Source organism: Pleurodeles waltl, chromosome 10 (genome assembly GCF_031143425.1).
Source record: "Pleurodeles waltl isolate 20211129_DDA chromosome 10, aPleWal1.hap1.20221129, whole genome shotgun sequence".
In the NCBI taxonomy this organism is placed as follows: domain Eukaryota; kingdom Metazoa; phylum Chordata; class Amphibia; order Caudata; family Salamandridae; genus Pleurodeles; species Pleurodeles waltl.
Genome location: NC_090449.1, coordinates 765,645,013 through 765,664,006, shown reverse-complemented (window position 1 = coordinate 765,664,006; position 18,994 = coordinate 765,645,013). Strand labels below are relative to the sequence as shown.

General features: G+C 41.1%; 1 protein-coding gene across 1 annotated transcript in view; it reads left to right on the top strand.

The window, feature by feature from the left end:
• MYO3A (myosin IIIA) overlaps window positions 1-18,994 on the top strand; it is a 1,274,985-nt gene that overhangs the window by 408,618 nt on the left and 847,373 nt on the right. The gene's annotated exons all lie outside the window — the stretch shown is intronic.

Here is an 18,994-nt window from a genome sequence, read left to right as displayed (position 1 = left end):
TGCCAGAACAGGGATGTATGCCCAATTTATAATTTATTTTAAAAGTCCATAGTTAGTTAAAGCAGTTACATGTTCCATCAGTTTATCCGTTAGTATATAGCACACATATTATAAAGCAATTGACCAAAACCACTTTTTTATGCCTATGGCACATAAATCTGTGTGTGGCAATACACGTTAATGAATACAAAAGTATCCATGCATAACTAAATAGTATTTTATCCGGCTGAAGATCTGCAGCGGTCTTTTAACGTAGAGACTGACTTCCAGTTCAGGTAGTATCGGGTGTTGGACAGGGATTGTGTGGCATTGCAGTGCAGATAGAGAGCATATTAATCATGGAATCGTTCCCTAAACCACACAGCCTACAAGTTACTTTATCTGCTGTTTTAAACCAAGTAGGTGTTGACCCCATTGTTGGATTGATGCATAACAGCATAAACTGCAGCTTTGTGATACGCCTAACCCTGGTCAAAGTAGGTCTGAGGGCTAAGAGACCTATAGGTGTTAATAACCTGCTAGGCATGAAACTCTTGGCTAGAGTTGTTTTTGCCTTTTGCAGAGAGAGGGTTTTGGTCATGAGGTTGGTGTTTTTCAAATACAGTAAATGATACCTACCATCCCAAAGACTGAAAGCTTGTGATGATTGCAATGCCTCATGGAATGTCCGACTGAAAATTTACCTTGAGTTCTGTTTTTTGGGTGATGCTAACAAATTTTCATCAGGAAGTTTAAATTTGTTACATATCTTGAGGAAGGAACACTTTGTCATTCACCATCTGCAACTAAAAATGTTTGCAGTTTGATGGTGGCTTCCAACTGCAGATAGTCTGCTAAGCTCCCATCTATCTTATTATTCAATTACCAGTTTGTCAACTCCTCTGTGTTAACCTTTTGCTCCACCATAATGACTATAAATGTTGTAGCTTTTCTGTTTGCCACCAAAGGTTTAGTGTTAAGATTTCTATGAGCAACTCTGGTCACAAGATGTATTGTCTACCAGTTATTAAACTTATATATTTTTCAGTTGCTTTGCTCTGCAGCTTCGGATGCATTGCAAAGTATGAGTTGAATTACAAGAGATATCCTTTAATGGCATGTGTAGCTTCAAACTGGGATATTGTATGACATGAATTCCAGAATTTTCATTCCACAAAGGTCGCATCATGTATCAGCAGGGTGTACTCATATTCATTGAAGTCCACAATACAGCCTTGCTATGGCTGGCCTTGGAGACAATGGCAGATGTACAAATGGCAGTTGTGTAGGTGGTTGGTGCTGTGAGGTGATAAAGAACATCACTTCAAGGGCTAGGTGGGCAGAGCAAGAACAAACTTTGTGGTCAGTTAAGACCAGGCAGGGACACATTACACATTACAGCATTACACATTGTCTGGCAACACATTTGGTGGGTTCTCTACTCCAATATGAATCGTTTGCACTGTTTGTGTTGCCTGCACCTTTTTCTTACCTCTTCGGTTTAGCCAGAGTAGTGAAGGCAGCTCAGGTTGATATTCGTCTTCAACACTGAGCACCATTTTCCTGCCATTCTGCTTTCCTGTTCTAGTGTGGATTCTCCAAGTCATGATGCCTTCTGGTGTACCCCTAACTAGGACAGACCTCCTCATAGGCTCCTTGACAGTATTCTGGTCATCCAGACAGTAGTTATAGCCCCAGATTTTGAACACTGGCTCACATAGTTAATCAGTCAACATTTTACTTACTCATAAAAAATTTAAATACAACTTATATCATCATATGCTGCAGAGGTTTAGTCTCTGAGAACTTAATGGAGTGTTTTATCTGTCTTTCTCTCTCAATCCATTCCCCTTTTTCTCCATACAATCTTTCAAAGAGCTTGGTTTCAGTACAGTTCTTAGTTTACTGGAAGGATAAGGAGTGGGGTTAGCAATGGAGTCTGTGGAATGGACATCACCAAAATCCTGATACACTGTCAGTGAGGGACTGGCAATGCAGAAAGTTAAATGAGCACCTACTATACTATTGGAAATCTGGTACAATGGAGTTGTGGGTCTTCTTTGATCAGCTGACAGCAACAGAATATAACCCATTCATTTCAGAGATACACTTAGGTTGGCAAGGGCCCTAATGCATGCACAGTAACTGGGCCCCCTCACTAGGGTGACATCTCAGTTTGTCCAGCACTCCTCAAACTCCTTTAACAGAGTCTGCATCTGCCATATTAAAATTCACGACCATTCTGATACACCCCTACACACTATTGTATTTCCACTCCCTGCACTCCTTTGCTGCAAGTCAAAGCCATTGTCTTAAAAAACATTAACAAACCCAATAGGTTTGGCCCTTGTAAAGTGCATACACACAAAGATTTAACATGCATGGACCCCATAGTCACACTGCTACTGTCACATAGGCACATCCCTCACCCACTGCACTCACAAAGGCATATGACTCATTCCATACTTACGCAGGCATTGCTTTCAGTTTGTAGATGACTTATCCTGCACTCACAAAACAATCAATCTTATCCCTGCATTCACACAAGTACATCCTTCACAATGCACTCCTAAAACATAGTGGCTATTTTGCACACAAACAAGTACACTGCCAACACACATGTACACTGCTCACCAGGAAGGAGCAGAGCTTGGAGAGGTGGTGGGATGGGGGGCAGTATCTGGTGCATCTGTCCACTAGTGCAATTCAAAGCTGTTGAAGTAAGCTGGAATCAAGCTTGAATGTCCACAGAGGTTTTCTAAACTACCACTGGCCACACTTGGACCAACACTGCAGACTATGTGAGTCTGATCTTTGTGGACTTTTGTGGGCAAGAGTCTTGGCATTGAAAACTCCCACTTGTCTTTTAAAAGTCAAGGTAATGGTTTTCTTTGTAGTACAAGCATAGTCTAAAAATAAATTAAGTATAACAAAAAGCAAACATATGCCAACTACATGTGGGAGGCACTTTCTTGAATAAAAAATTAAAAAGTACCTTTTCACAATAGTTTGCCATCTTGGAACAGTAAAACAAATGTATGCAGAGTAGGCCGAATACTGTTGAAAGATTGTGCATGGCTTTGAAGCATGCAGCAGTGATAACTGATGCTCTGCATAAGAAATGCGTGGTCTAGTGAGCATATGCAGCGCAGCCTTTGGTACTGTTATTGCTCAATTAGTCAAAGGCTGCATTTGCAGGTGAACTGTTGGGGGACGAACTAAAGGAGATATCACCTACGTTCGGACACATCAGGATACAGAATAAGTAAGCAAAATATAATCTCTCAGACTTCCTGACATCCTGAAGACCACCAGTTGTCTTCTAGCCAGAGCCAAACACTGCAAAGTCTGAAGGGAGCTAATCCAACACACAGTTTTATGTATGCTGTTCTGTATGCTGAGTTAATATGTGGATGACTCTCTGTCTGATGAATAAATGAAGTTGGCTTACCGAAAACCTATTTTCTCTAAGCAAGATTATGTATTATTTTTTAGAAAACATGAGGCTGTTGTGTCCGCCCCAAAGCACACAGCAATAGATCGAGAACAAGGAAGAGGATCACAGGTGGTCTTTGGCTCACATGCTTAAGGCATACATCACTGGTCAAAAGCATCATAATCTTCTGTGAAAGACATGGAACAAGTGTGGTACTGCAGTGTCAGCCAGTGCAAGCTTCCTTCAAATACATGGAACAAGTATGCTATGGCAGGGCCAGTCAGTGCAAGCTTCCTTCAAAGACAAGGAACAAATGTGGTACTGCAGGGCCAGTGGAAGCATTATTCAAAGGCATAAAACAAGTGTGGTACTCAGAGCCAGTGCAAGCTTGCTTAAAAAAACATGGCACAGGTGTGGTGCAGCAGGTCGAGTCGATGCAAGCTTCCTTCAAAAACATGGAACAAGAGAAGTATTGCAGGGTAAATTGCAAGCTTCATTCGAAGATATGGAGCAAGTGTGGCACGGAGCAGCACCATTTAATGCCCCCTTATATACAATGAACAAGCAGCATGTCAAATGTAGTACAAGTGTAAGTAACAGGACTAGGGTGTATGAGAGTTAGCTTGAATCTCATGCAAAGTAAGATTTCAACACACCAAACAGGTACAGTGCCAGGCAAGAGTACACACTTCCAGCACATGCATAGAATGTATATTGATCTGGTCAGAAACAATGTAAGCTTTTTTTGTGTGCATAGAACAAGGACAGGATCTGCGGAAGCAGTCCAAGCTGGTATGTAAACAAACACACAATGTGCAGCATTTGTCAGCAGTATACGTTCCCCTCACATTCAGCACAGCTGCCATTTGTCATCAGCTGTGGAAACAAAGATATCCTGTCCTTGCGTACAAAACAGGTACCCCACTGGTAGCAGCATCTAAGCTTTAATAAGACACAGAATACAAAGGCAAAAATAGAGGTGGGAGAGCCATAGGAAGCTAGAGCCACACAGTCGAGTCTGGTTCAGGTTGAGGTCTTCTTGAGCCCTCAAGCCCAAAATGAACTGGACTTTTTTGTGGCTTCTGCATACTGCCCAGTGCTCTAACTCCGTGCAAGAAGAATGAAAGACAAACCATTAAACGTTGTTGTCAAACATGAGTGAGGAAGGGATATCAATTGAGTGACTTAGTCGCACAATGTGAAACTAGAAAATTGTGTCTTGAAAACTTTCTCAAATTGTTTGATCCTAGGCAATTATTTTATTTTATTGTGTCTCCTATTTTTTCTTTCCTGCATATGAGAGAACCTTGAAGTACATGAGGATGTGTGCAGTACAACATTCTCTCAGGTGCTTGACTTGGTTGACTAGATTTATGTTCATTTTAAAATAAGAATATAGCCCACATAAAGGGTGCAGATGACAACTAATTAGCCTCTTAGTTCACTCTTGGTATTGTTATCAGAGTGGGATGTGGGAGCAGGAATGCTTCTAAGTCTGTGTGTAAAAAACTGTCACTTTAAGTGAAGAGTGATATAGTGTGTTTGGCCATTCAATGTATGTGCAATGAGGTATTTGCTAAGTTTCCACAGGTGATTTAGTAGATTCTGCTGCTTGAAGTCTGGCTCCTGCAGCTGAGGGAATCTGATGCAACTAACAGCAAGCTTGCAGTGCTGTAGGTCCATCTGTGGCCGTAGTAGGCAGTGGTGCTGTCACCAATGTTAAATCATTTAACTTGCAGGGTTTCTGAAAAATCTAAGCCTCACAAAGACAACAAGTTTCACAAATGAGCCATGTCCATTTAGTAGGTGAGTGGTAATGTTGTAGTATGTAGCTGGTGTTGCGTTTAGGAGCACACTGTCATAAATATATTACTAAAGCATGGTGTGGTAGCCAGTCATTAACAAACAGTGGTTATTTAAGTGGAAAATGTGCTAAGTTTTTACAGGCATACAGTCTATGGCCCTCATTACGAGTGTGGCGGTCTTAGGACCGCCAAACTCACGGTGGCGATCTGGACTTCTGCCAATGCAGTGGTCCGACCGCCAGGGTTTTAATGTGGCGGTCGCCAGGGAACCACCAGCTCTGCCGGAATCCCAGGTCTGGTGGTGGCGGAGATCCTAATCCGCCAGGGTATTACGACCTCATTCTCTGCCAGCCTTTTCATGGCGGTAACACTGCTATGAAAAGGCTGGCGGAGGACAGGCACTTGGCATGGGCAGTTCAGGGCCCCCCCCCTGCCCAGCACCCTTGCAGTGTTCACTGTCTGCTTTGCACCCTTCTGGCTACAGCATTTTTGCCGGCTCGATTTTGAGCCAGAGACATTGCTTTAGCCTGTGTCCCGCTGGGCGAGGTTTCTGCCTGCCAGCCTAGCGGGAAACTCTTACTGGGTCCAGAGGGGAGGTAGCCTGTGTGGCGGCAACCTCCTCATCGGACATTTGGCGGACGGTGAAAACCGTCCACCAAACTCCTAAGGAGGCCCTTTAAAACCATATAGCACACAAATAATAATGTGTACAAACCGGATTTCAGCGAATATTTGTCATTTATGCATCAACAAGTAAAGTGCCTTTATTTGTTTTGATCTAATAAAACCTTTATTTACGTCACATTTCAGAATTAGAAAAAAACACTCCATTTGTGTTTTCCTATGTTTATTTATTTAGAAATATTTGATGCTCATTTATAGGTACTTAAATGTTATTGTGTTAGAAGAAAACATAATACAACCTATCATTTCGCACCTGCAAGGTTGTCACATCATTGACTTTACAAAATCCTCACACTGCTGTAAGTGAAAGAAAAATAAACACGAGTCTCCATCCTAAAAGAATAAGCAGCAATTTGTCAGAAGATTAGGCTGACATTTGTCCCCTGTCTTTGAACACAAAGCAAATGTAAAATTTAAAGGCATCTTTAATGCTCTTTCACCTTCAGAACTCCACCATAGTTATTTAGGTGCTCACTCTTGGTTCAAGTGGCTGCTGTAGTTAGGTCTCCTTCCAGTTCTAGGCCCCAGTGCATTACACTGGCTGCCCCATTGGTAGCAACACCCCTTATTAATTTAGGTTTTAAATGGAAAGATATCCTTTCTTGAAAATGTACATAAAATCAAATGTAAATGAAATGTATGAGCTGTTATAAACTTTGGGAGGAATAATATGTTAAAAAGTTAATGGGATATTATAAAATGAAGGAAAGTAGTTTTGAAGGCGGTAATAAGGATAGCAACAGAAATGATGGGAGAAGAAAGAGGGGGGACATTAACAAAGCATAATCTGAATGGTCTCAAGAGTCAAAATGTGGTACTTATAGCAAGTACAATAATTATCTGTCTGGAAACCCAGCTGAGACAGATGCATAGAATAGCAGTTATTTATTTTTTAAGGTGCATAAAATATCAGATATTTCTTTTTTTATTTAATTTGGAATTTTATAAAGTGCTACAAGTCACCTGTGCCATTTGATAGTATTGAGATAAAAAGAAAAAAACTGAAAGAAAAGCAAGACTCTTGCAGTCTTAAAATAGGAGCAACAAAGTCCTGCGGTATATGGTGGGGCCTCCTGCAGGGATTCTTCCATCACTGTCTGCATGAAAAGTTTGCTTTTTCAGTGGTTGCCTTAACTTAAGACAGCAGTATTTCATTTGGAGCTAGGTTCTATATTTAAACCATAATTTTGACATCACCAAAGAATCTTCCTCCAGAATGTATTATCTTAAAAGAGCTTTGTTTGACCAGATCAGCTAATGCGCACAATTCTGGGTTCAGCATACAGGGTTGCACTTTTTTGGAGCATTTGGAACATCTGCCTCAGTAAACTTTGTGCATAATCCATTTCTTTAATTATTTTATTTATGATTTTTGTAAAGCACTTTTAACCACTGTATTGTGGTCTCAGAAAACACTGCAGTGTGGTTAAATATAGAGAGTTGTCGATTGAAGAATTGTACATAACTAACCTGGGTGATGTAAGCCAAGTGTTAGGAATCTTCAGTACACTCCCAACGTTTTTTGTCACTGAATATGACTCGAAAGTTCACAACGCTTTTAAAAATGCTAAAAGTCAACGGTGAAGAGGGATGCTGGCCTCAGGCGCCTGACTGGCCTGAGGATCAGCTGAGAAGCTATACATTGGATAAGTCTGTGATATCCAGACACCAAGGAGTTTAGATGATTTTGTAAATATTTTCTAAACTTGAAGTTTACTTCAAGTCTCAAATGAAATGGTAGGGAGTTCCACAAGGAGAAGCCCTTAATATGATGGGTTGACCACCAAATATCTTATATCTAGTGGTGTTGATAGTTAAAAAGGTACCACTTGACAGAATTGAATCTTCTGGTTAGTAGATAAGGAGTGAACAGTTTTGTGAGATATTTCATTTCTAGATACTGAAGTGCCTAATCAACTAAGAAGGAGATTTGAAGGTTACTCTTCACAAGCCAGTGAAAAGCAATCAGGGCCAGTGTGATATGATTCTTATTTCACATCACACAACAAATAGCCTGGTTGGTTCTGACCTCTCTAAATACTTGTGAAACAAACATTGGGGAAGCATTTGCATAAGAAACTGCAGTAACCTATGGTGAGTAAAGATGTGTTTTGTAAAAGGGTACTGTCACTTTTAGCATCTTGTAGCACTAACATTGATGGATAAAAGAATTACACAATGCAAGATTAACAGGATAGCCAAGTTATAGGGGATTTCCTAAATAGTACATGGTTTGGAATCATTTGAAGGTGGTTAGGAATGCTGTGACACATGGGAGGAGCCCATAGTAAAAAGGATCTGTCCCTAACATGAGACTATTAAAAACCTAGGAAAAAAGAGAGCACAAAAGGAGGGACAAACACACTTTTAGGATAGGTCAATGGTGGAACATAGATTCCACATAGTTTGGGGATAAATGATACATGACAAAGAGAGGAGAGGAGATCCCAGTTCCTCCATCCAAAGTAAAGAATAGGCACCTGGCTTTGACATTATTTCTGTCTTTCACCATTGAGGCTAACTCAATAGGTCTGCATCCAGAGCTGCACCTGAGAAAGACAGATACAAGTTATGGAGGTCACCAGCTTCATCACCAAACCTTAGGTGGAACTGCATATTCTCTGCAAACATTCGCTATATGGTGCAAGGTCCCCTGTGACCCATATTCTAACCCAGTACAATATAGCTTTCAAGCGGGCTATGTCAGAAATATATCTTAGATTTTGATGTAGCCTCGGGGTAAGGTAGGGGCACTTTTCGGTAGTCTCAGCAAGGATTTAATAAAATAACTTTCGGCGAGATCCAACAGATTGAGGTTTCTTTAGCCCCATAGATCAGCCCCATACAGCACTGCCCCACAGACTTGGGCCTTGTAAATCTTGATCACTCGCGAAAGCAGGTGTGAGTCTGCCCTACCGGCGAATCTAAGTATAGAGCCAACTCTATGTCTAAGAATCAGGGAGCTTTTTTTAATCTGAGCTGATCATTTATGGGAATCACTCAGTCTCATGCCTAAATATTTGAATTCAATCACCCTTTCTATTTTAACGCCATCCAGGACCAGATTCCCTTTGGTTCTCTTCTAGTGGCTAAATAAATTAAACTTGGTTTTGTTGCTGTTACTTTCCAAGCCGTGATCTTTTCAAAATAAGGCAAAATTTCCCAGAAATGTATCTCTCATTTAAAGTCTCCAATATCTTATGCAAGTGATGGATCAGCTTTTTTGCTACTTACAGCCAAACAGAATCAAGCAGAATAGAAAACAATAATTGTAAAGGCTTTGTAAATACTTAGACTCAGTGCTCACTTAAGAAGAAGAAGATAAGCAATTCAACACATGTGAGATGGAGAGTTGAAATGGAAAGGTACCTGGTCTTTATTGGACAAATATTAGATTTTTTGTGTTTTGCATTGGATAAAAAAAAAAAAAAAAAAATGATACAACATAAGTAAAGGAAGCAGGGTAGAAAATGATGTATGAAGTAAAAGAAAAAGATAAGGTAACCATAATGCACTTTTTAGTTGTGCAGATTTAAGTAATACTTTAGAAGGGGTACTGGGCTATACTGAAAGGACTAAAATCTGAACGAGAGTAATATCGGACCAATCTGAGGTATAGATCAATGTGCACATAATTAGGAAACCCCAAACAAAAGCCGTTCTTTAATTAGTTGTATTATTATTTGTTTATTGTATTGCATCCTCCCGTAACATTGTACCAAAGAAGAATTGCACTAAATTAGAAAAATATAAATTAACCATTGCGTAGTTAGGTTTACCTGACCAAGATCACTAGGCAGCATTACAAAAATTACCCTGTTGCTGATTTTTGAAGATAAGGAGCAGTGAAGAGTGCTGTTTATGGAAGCTCATTTCACACTTGTGGAGCTTGGAGTAACTGAGTGTAAATAAGGAGTTTATGGAGGAGGTGAAACAGCTAGGAGGTAAAGCGATAATTAACAGAGACCTGAATAGAGAATACCATGATACCTGAAAGAAAAGTTAAGGAGGAGCTAAATATTGAATACATTTGAATACAAAACAAAGAAGTTGAACCAGGAAGACTAGTGCAACCAGTGAAGATGATATTAAGTTTGAAAAAATATGGAATGGTCAGTAATAAGCATACACAGGAATTCTGAATACCCTGGAGTGCAGCTGTAATATTCAATGACAGATAGCCTTCCAAGGAGGAGCACTAATAAAATGAGAAAGAATTGTTATTTGAAACAAGAGTTTTAATGAAAAAGAAAACAAACATTTCCTCTTGCAAGTGTTATATACATGAAAATGTTTGTGTTTAGAAGCAGATGATATTTTGATAAGAGAAATTCATCAAGCAATTAAATACAAAGGCAAGCCTTCCAGGCCAAAAAGAAAGAAACAGCTGAGACAGAGGAAACATAATAGAAAGTCGAGCTGAAATTAGTTGTAGCAGTGAAGAAAAGCACTTTCGTTTTTGGACTAAATTTGAGGAAATTCTGTTATTAATTAATAGCAAATAGCGAGGAAGTGGGGCAGTCTTTGAGCATAAGGAGATATACACAAATTGGAGAAAGAAAGGCAGTTTAAGATCATCATAAGAAAGCTATGTCTCAGTCCCCCCCCCAAAATAAATAGTGTACATAAATGGTATAGCATGTAGTGAAAAAATACAAAACCAAAACAGCTTTAAGGAACACCATAGCGTTTTGGCTTCAATGGAGTTTTATCCAGGCAACAAGACAGGTTCTTCATCACACTTTCCACTTTATGTATTTAGAAGCATACTTTAAAGAGGAAACAGGATAATAAAGCATGTTGTATAATAATTTGGTAGTTTGGTTAAACACCAGCTACTCACTTCATGATCATCTTATTGCAGTAGGATGCCACAATGGCTTGAAAGATCTTCTTCTCTCTGTCATGATAGTTCAGAGCCTCTAGTCTGGGAGCTTGTGGCAGCCCACATGACACATTAGGGGGACCACCGGTCCATAAATTTCATGGACTGCCCGGATTTTCGCCCGGCCGTACGTTGTCCATGATGAAAGGCTTAACGGACGGCATTTGGCCGTAATTTTTGCCTTTCACCAAAAGGACAAAACGTAATTAGGACAGATCAGTTTCCCCAGCTAGACTGAAAGGCAGGGGATCTCCTGTGCTCTGAGGGATGGAGGGGCAGACAGATAAGAAACAGACCTTCTTGCCAGGGTGTCTCCTTTCTTAAAGTCATGCAAATGTGCGCAACTGGTAAATCTGCAAATGCAAAGGAGATTGAAAACCTGCATTGACTTTAATCAAAAGAGCCACTCGAAGGTTTATGATGACATCTGAAGATATTTTCTTTTAGAGAGGTACTGTACTGGTGTTCCAAGGTGAGCTGTGGACTGTGAGGTTTTAATGGAGTGTTATAAAATTTTTTAGTACTAGATATAAACTGTGTATTATTCAAATCTGTATTTGAGAAGCACTTTTTTTTATTTAACCAAAATGTAATTGCGCATTTTGTACAGCCTATATTAGGAATTAATTGTATTTATATAGCGCTTACTACCCTGATGAGGTGTCAAATGCATGTTTAAAATAAGGACTTACACATTCACAGTTCTTTCAGAGACCTCAGTACCTCACAGTACTAACAAACATTGGCAAAGCCAATAGGTCTTGTCTACGCAAGAGTTATTGGCTTTGCCAATGAGTTTCAGCCATGTTTTACACCAGAGTGGCTGCTGTTCAGCATGGCTAAAAGGTAGTGGCATAGTGGTGTGGGGTGGAGTAGAGTGGCATAGGAACAGTAGCATAGAGCTCAGTGGTGCAGAGTACAGTGCATTGGGATAGAGTGTAGATGTTTAGAGTGCATTAGCGTAGAGTGCAGTGGTTTAGAGTGTAGTGGCATGGAGTGGTGTGGGGCAGAGTGGAGTGACATTGAGTGCACTGGAGTACAGTGGCATACAATAGAGTGGCAGTGAGTGCAGTAGTGTAGAATGGTGCAGTGGCATAGAGTGCAGAGTAGACATGTGTGGCAGAGAGTACAGTGGCGTAGAGTGGAGTGATGCAGAGTAGCGTGGCATAGAATGCAGTGGCATAGAGTGCAGTGGCATAGAACGCAGTCGTATAGTAGATTGGTGTACAGTACAGTGGCTGAGAGTGCAATGTTGCAGAGTAGAGTGTCAGAATGGAGAAGAGTGCAGTGTCCCAAAGTGCAGTGGCATGGAGTGGTGTAAAGTGGACTGATGCAGAGTAGGGTGCAGTGGTGTGGAGTGATGCAGAGCAGAGTGGAGTGGAGTATGCATGGTGTGGTAACACACTGCCATTACAGAAAACACATTTTTGATTGAAATGACCATTACATTTGCACAAACATATAGTTTTTCAAATTAAACTGTACTGTGCACAGACGATGTGTGGAAATTGCATCACCTAATGCAATGATTTGCTTTAATCATATAAAGTTATTTGTTTCCAGCACAGTTCAGAATTAACAAAAATGTGATGCATTTGTACTCCTAATTCTGATATATTCTGAGGTTTATTTAAATGTTGTCATGTGATAGAAAAAACTCTTTTCTAACCCCTGTATCCAGCAAGATTGTTGCATAAATCCTCTCACTTTGAAGTCAGAAAAAGATAAGTAAACACTAAGGGCCATATGTATGAAAATGGAGCTTGCGAATCGTAAATAGCGATTTTTAAGAAATCGCTATTTCCAAGTCGCAATTGGTCATGTAACAATATTGCGATTCGGAATTAGCGATTTCTTAAAAATCGCTATTTGGGATTTGCGAGGCCCATATACCGAATCGCAATTAGCATTTTCGCAAATTGCGATGTTTTTTTTTTTTTGCGATTCGGTAAAAAATCGCAAAATGCGAGAAAGTTCGAGAATGCACACCTGGAGGAGCCTGATGACATCACCAGCAGGAAATGAGTCATCCCAGGCAGTTTCAGGTGCCACACCCAAACCAGCATCCTCAGAGAGAGCAGCCCATCCACACAGAGCAGCACTCAGAAGGAGCAGGAACACCAGAGCCAGGATGGATACCCCAGGCCAAGCACAGGAGAAGGGAGAAAGGAAGCGCAAGCTGAAATTCAGCGAGCAGGAGCTTGAGGTACTAACTGAGGAGGTGGTGAGGAGCCATGACCGCCTGTTTGGAAAAAGCTCACTCCAGGTGCCTGAGAGTGAAAAGAGGAGACTATGGCTGGACATACATTCCAAAATCTGCGCCATTGGAGTGACACAGCGCTCCATTGAAGAGATTAAAAAAAGGTGGTACGACCTGCGGTCCCGTGCAGAGGAGAGGGTGGCAAGGAGACTTGCGGAGGCCAGGGGTAGAAGAGGCGGTCCACCAATAGAGGCACCATCAACACCATTGGAGGACCTAGTGGAGTCCACACTCCTCCCTGAAGCTGTGACTGGGGTCACAGAGATCGACACCTCCGGCACACCGAGTACCAGCCAAGGTAGGTGCAATATTGTTCTGTAACCCTATATGTATATGCATAAAAGCCCCTTAGAAATTAGCATGTAATGTGAAACAGTGTGAGAAGTAGTCCAGTCCACATCTTAGAAGCAGCACTACAATGCATTATGGGAGTGGCAGTCCACAGCCTAGAACTGAAAGTAGCACAACAATGTAATTAAGTATAGTGACACCCAAAGTAACACAACACACACAACACCGTGTAGAACAGTACCTGTACCTTCATTGCCATTGTCTGACAGAAAATGTAACATACAGAACTGACATGCTGCATATTGTTGTTGCAGGTGGGCCAGGCCCAGCAGCCACAGCATCTGCATGTGTAGGAGAGACAGACACCCATCTGCCCTCAGATTTGAACACCAGTGGGTCCCTCCACATGTCAACTGGACGACGCAGGCCCAGGGCACTGCCACTGCCAGAGCTCAGCAACGACTCTGATGAGCAGCAGGAAGGGCAAAGCACACCATCAGCACCAGACAGGCGCCGCCAGATTCCAGAGGGCAGGTTTCAGCCAACCACAGCACCATGCAGGATTGCGACTCAGTCCTGGGCACAGCAGCATGAGGCAGTGAGGGTCCCTCCTTATTCGGTGGCCTGGAAGCTGCTATGTTGCAGCAGCAGCGTCTGCAAAATAAGCGGATCCTTGCATTAGACCGAAACCTGCGCAAACACAACCGCAACATGATGGGCCTGCATCGCCAACTTGACTCACTCAATAGTAATATTGTACAGCTGGGTGAGGGACAGGTGCAGGCTTCACAGGACACCAGGGACCTTACAAGTGCTGTCCGTGAACTGTGCCAGGAGCTGCGCCATGAGAGGGTGAGCCAGCGCAGACAGGAGCGCAGATTCCGTACAATGTTTGGCAGCTTCTGCCGGTTCTCTAACAGGATGGCAAATTTGACTGCATTAATTGCCCGTCACGCAGTGGCTGCGCAAGTGGAGGCTGCACACAGCAGCAGGGACGTTGTCAATGGACTTGTTCAGATCACAAATGTGATCAAACACATCATGGGACCACGATCAGCCACTCCAAGTGAGCTAGCACTGGGGGACACTGAGGACAGTTCCAGCCTCAGCAGTGTTGCTGTACCAGCAGCAGACACCAGACTGCGCAGTGCCAGGCACAGCACTGCCACTGAGGGTGACAAAAGAGGTGCCAGTGACGTAACTGGGCACCCGAGTGGTGTGCGTGGTAGAAAAAAATGACTCTTGCTGCCATTAGACTGCAGTTTCCACTATGAAGAAATAGTGTATAACTCTGGTTATTCGTTGTTTTGCGTTTGTCACATCACCTGTTTCATTTATTACTCACACGTACATTACCTGACGTAAGGTAATACATTTCTTTCACTACAGGTACAGTTGTCAGAGGATTTGTGTAATTATTACTCACGTCTGAAATGGTTGTGTGTGATGTCGGCACGCCTTTGCCTTCCCTCTGCTGCACTGGTCCTGTCTGCTGGCTGTAGAGGTGGTATGGGATTGTCATTCTCATCTGATTCAGTATCACTGATTTCTACAGGTATGCCCCTGGTTGTAGCTATATTGTGCAGGATTGCACAAGTAGCCACTATTCTAAATGTTGTCTCTGGGCTGTACTGTAGTGCCCCTCCACTTTTGTGGAGGCACCGGAAGCGACTCTTCAGCAGTCCAAATGTGCGCTCCACCACGTTGCGGGTTGTCCTGTGTGCTGCATTGTATCTCATTCAGCTGGTGTTGTAGGATTGAGGTAGGGCGTCATCATGTAGGTGCGCACTGCTTAAGCACTGTCTCCTGGAAGGGACAGAGGGTGTGATGAGTAACTGAGCCATCTGACATGGGTTCGCCATCTATGCACCAGTGTACAGAGTGACATTACCTAGTAGATATCCTTCACCAAACTCCCCAGCTAGCAGTCTTGTGTGAATCCAGCTGTGGCGAAAGATGTAAGAATTATGTGTGCTCCCTGGGTACCTGGCCACGAGATCCGTAATGATGTAGGAGGCATTGCATATCACCTGTATGTTCATGGAATGTTGGTATTTCCTGTTGCAGTACACATACTCTGTGGCTGATGGTGGACAAGATTGCCACATGTGTGCCATCTATGGCACCTAGGACGTGGGGGAACTGTGCTATCTGGTAAAACTTTATTTTTGTCTACTGTAATTCCTGTGGGGTGTGGGGGAATCTGATGTACTGGTGTAGTTTGGTCGGCATGGCGTTGATGAATGAATTGAAAAATCTGGAGAGGGTACTCTGTGTGACCCCTCCAGCTGCTGCTATGACCCCTTGATAGCTCCCTGAGGCGAGTAGGTGGAGGGAGCATAATATCTGCACATGGGTGGGTATGCTGTGAGTCCTTAGTGTTCTGCGCTGCAGTATGGGTTGTAGCTCAGCTATCAGATCAAGTATCATGGCTGAGTTCAACCTATACCTCTCATATATTTCCTCCTCTGTCAGGTCAAAAAGTGTAATGCGCACTCTGAAAATGTGCTCCTGTCTCCTCCTCCCTCTCCTCAAATCTGCCAAGATCCTCATCCTCCTCGCCATGACGTAGAGTGCAGCCATTGCGGAAAAGAGTCTGCGGCATTCTGGGCCTCTTTATATAGGTTGCACCTGGTTACCACCTGGTTTCACTTAGTGGTATTTTGCATGTGCAAAATGCCATTCTGCGAAAAATCGCAGTTTGCGATTTTTTGATGCATCTATTTGCAACTTGGATTTTGCGAACCGCAATTTGCGCCTCGCAATTTCCTACTGGAAATACCTAATCGCAAAATGCGATTCGCAAAACCAGGTTGCAACGCAAAAAATCGCAAAAATTGTGATTTCTTATTTTTTGTCTGCGAATGCCTTTCATGCATTCCAGACCACGTTTTTGCACTCGCAAACGGCCGATTTTTGCGATTCGCACCGTTTGCGAGTGCAAAAATGTTTCATACATGTGGCCCTGAGTTCCTGCTGAAGACAGAGCCTGACATTTGACTTTGTTCTATGAATGCACAGCAAATGTGATGAAATAGGAACAAGATTTATAGGACTGTTTACAGAAAGAGAGCACTCAGAAGGATACTGTAAATAAGGTTTGGGCAAGGGAGGGGACAAACTCAAGCTGCGTAGCCTGAAACAAATAAAGCCAGCCAATTTAAAGAAACAAAATGTAAGTTACAAACCACAAGGCCAATGGCAAGCAACAGGTGGAATGCATTCCCAAGGAAGCTCTATGAATGTACTTAAAGTGACAGCCGTGGGATACTTTGTGGGGAAAGTCCAGTATTTTAGTCCAGTCCGTATCTTGCAGAGGTTTGGCCACATCAATCACCCAGGTAGTATGACGAGAAGACCTGGAGTTGTTTCCCATTTGATCTCGATTTCATCCTCCTTTTATTATCTTTGATTGGTGGTCCAGGCTCCCATTTCTGAGATAAATGTAGAGTCCTAGACACATACTGTAGTGCTGTGAGACTACAGACAAGTTGTGGATACCTCACATTCTGGCATTAGGTGTGAGACAATTGCCCACACCATCTGCCCTGCCTCATTACATTTTTTTTTTGTTTCAAAAGTCCATGGGCTGTTGGGGCCAGCCAGATGTTTTTGTTCAATTTGTTTAAACTAGCATAAGGTTAATAACCATATTGTTTCCCAAACTGTTTGCCAGGGGTTTTAAAATGTTCAGAAACATAATCAAAATGTTGCTGTTACTTTCTCCTCAAGAAAGTATGGGTAGATTTGGGTAGGGGTGATGGCCTTGACAAAGTGCTAAAGGGCATTAATTTACTACTGAACAAGGATGTAATGTGACACCTGAATGTAGCATACCAGAAGGCAATCACAAAAATACCACAGTGAATAAATAGTGCTATGTTAAAAAAGAGTAAATAAATGCACTGACAACATAGTGAGGCATGGCCTCTTTTGGGTGTGTCTGTAAAACTGACGTTTGTTCTTGAGTTTTTGTCCTGAATTTTGACCCTTTTTCCTGAATTTTTTACAGTTGTGTCCAGAATTTGCCTCAATGCCAGGTGGTCACCCTTTGACACATACAACTGACGTGCACCCTCCTGGCTGTATGAATAATGTCTTTTGTGAGTGGAGTTTTGTACAGTGCCTATGTTTCTGGTCTGAAGAGCTTCTGAGAGGCCATACTTTTCAATGATATTCTTCAGCATTCACCGACATTCTTCCACAGTAAAGAACCTGGGGTACTGATTTCACAAAGGATGTTTGATGGTGCAAGATGTTAGACTGTGTAGACTTATTCATCTTATCCAGTTAGCTATCTGAAAATGAGATCCTGTTTGACTTACTGGACTTGACATACTTTAAGGTTAATAAACGTACAGTTAGGCATACAGTGTTATGAAAGGAATTTAGCTTCCATTATTGTCCCTCACACTGTTGGAAAATATTTTCACGAAACAGATTGGTACTATACTACCCCTGGCAGGTGAAACTTCATCTGGAGTGGTGAACTATTGAAATAAACACAGACATATTTGGCAATATATATTTTTTTTACTTCAAGATACAGATGTTTTAGGAAACATTGAAAACACTGATCATGTACTATGGATTGGAGATAAAAGTGATCCAGACTAAACAAAACATGCGTAAGATTGCAGACAATGAAGCGAGGCACATAATCGTGTAGGAGGGAATGTATGGCACAGTATTGAGGAAAATAATATCGAACTCCACAAATATCGCTCAAAAAATGTTGATTACCTTAATATTGCAATCGTATCCTAAAAAAGAGAAGACCATAATATTGACTACAAAAATATTGTCATCACAAATCTAAACACCCAAATATTGTAAACAAAATACAGAAACACTTACATAAAATTATTGATAACTAAAATATTGACAACAAAAATATTGTTATTTTAAAATAAATAATATAACTATGCACCTAAAAGTAAATAGGTACAATTATTACAAAATAATACTAACATAGTTGACAAAAATATAAACTCTAAAATATATATATATTGTATGAATATTGGAACATATTACTATAAAAATAAATGTGAAAACAGTAACCCATAATTTACACATATATTTATACAGTGAAACACATACAATTGATAAATATAAAACTTGAAAAATAAAGCACTGATAAAAAATGACCAAACACTAATCTGTGTTCACCAAATGAGGATATAAAAAAACTTCACAAAGCAAAAAAAAACAACCAATAACATTACATCATAAAACAGTTAATCAATTAACTGACTTTAGTAATTTAAAATATTTTTAAAAGGCCACACAAACATTAAAAAAATGTTTTTCATAAAGCCCTGCCCTTCACAAAGCACTTACTGAAACTCACCTCAACAAAGACAACTCCAAAAACCCCAACTTAGTTATTAGTAAGTTACATATATTAAACCAAAGCTAAATTATCTAAACATGAACCCAATATGCGTATTTTAACTAAGTAGTAATTGATCTTTCATTTTTAATTTTCCTTAAATAGATTTAAATAAAATGCATTTAAACCAAAAAGAAAAAAAACGGTAAATATAAAGGATAATACATATTTCGAAATCAAACACTACAATGACAAGAAAAAAGTAAATGTAAAAAATATTAACAAACAATTAACCAACGACTTGTCTTTTAAAGTTAAATTA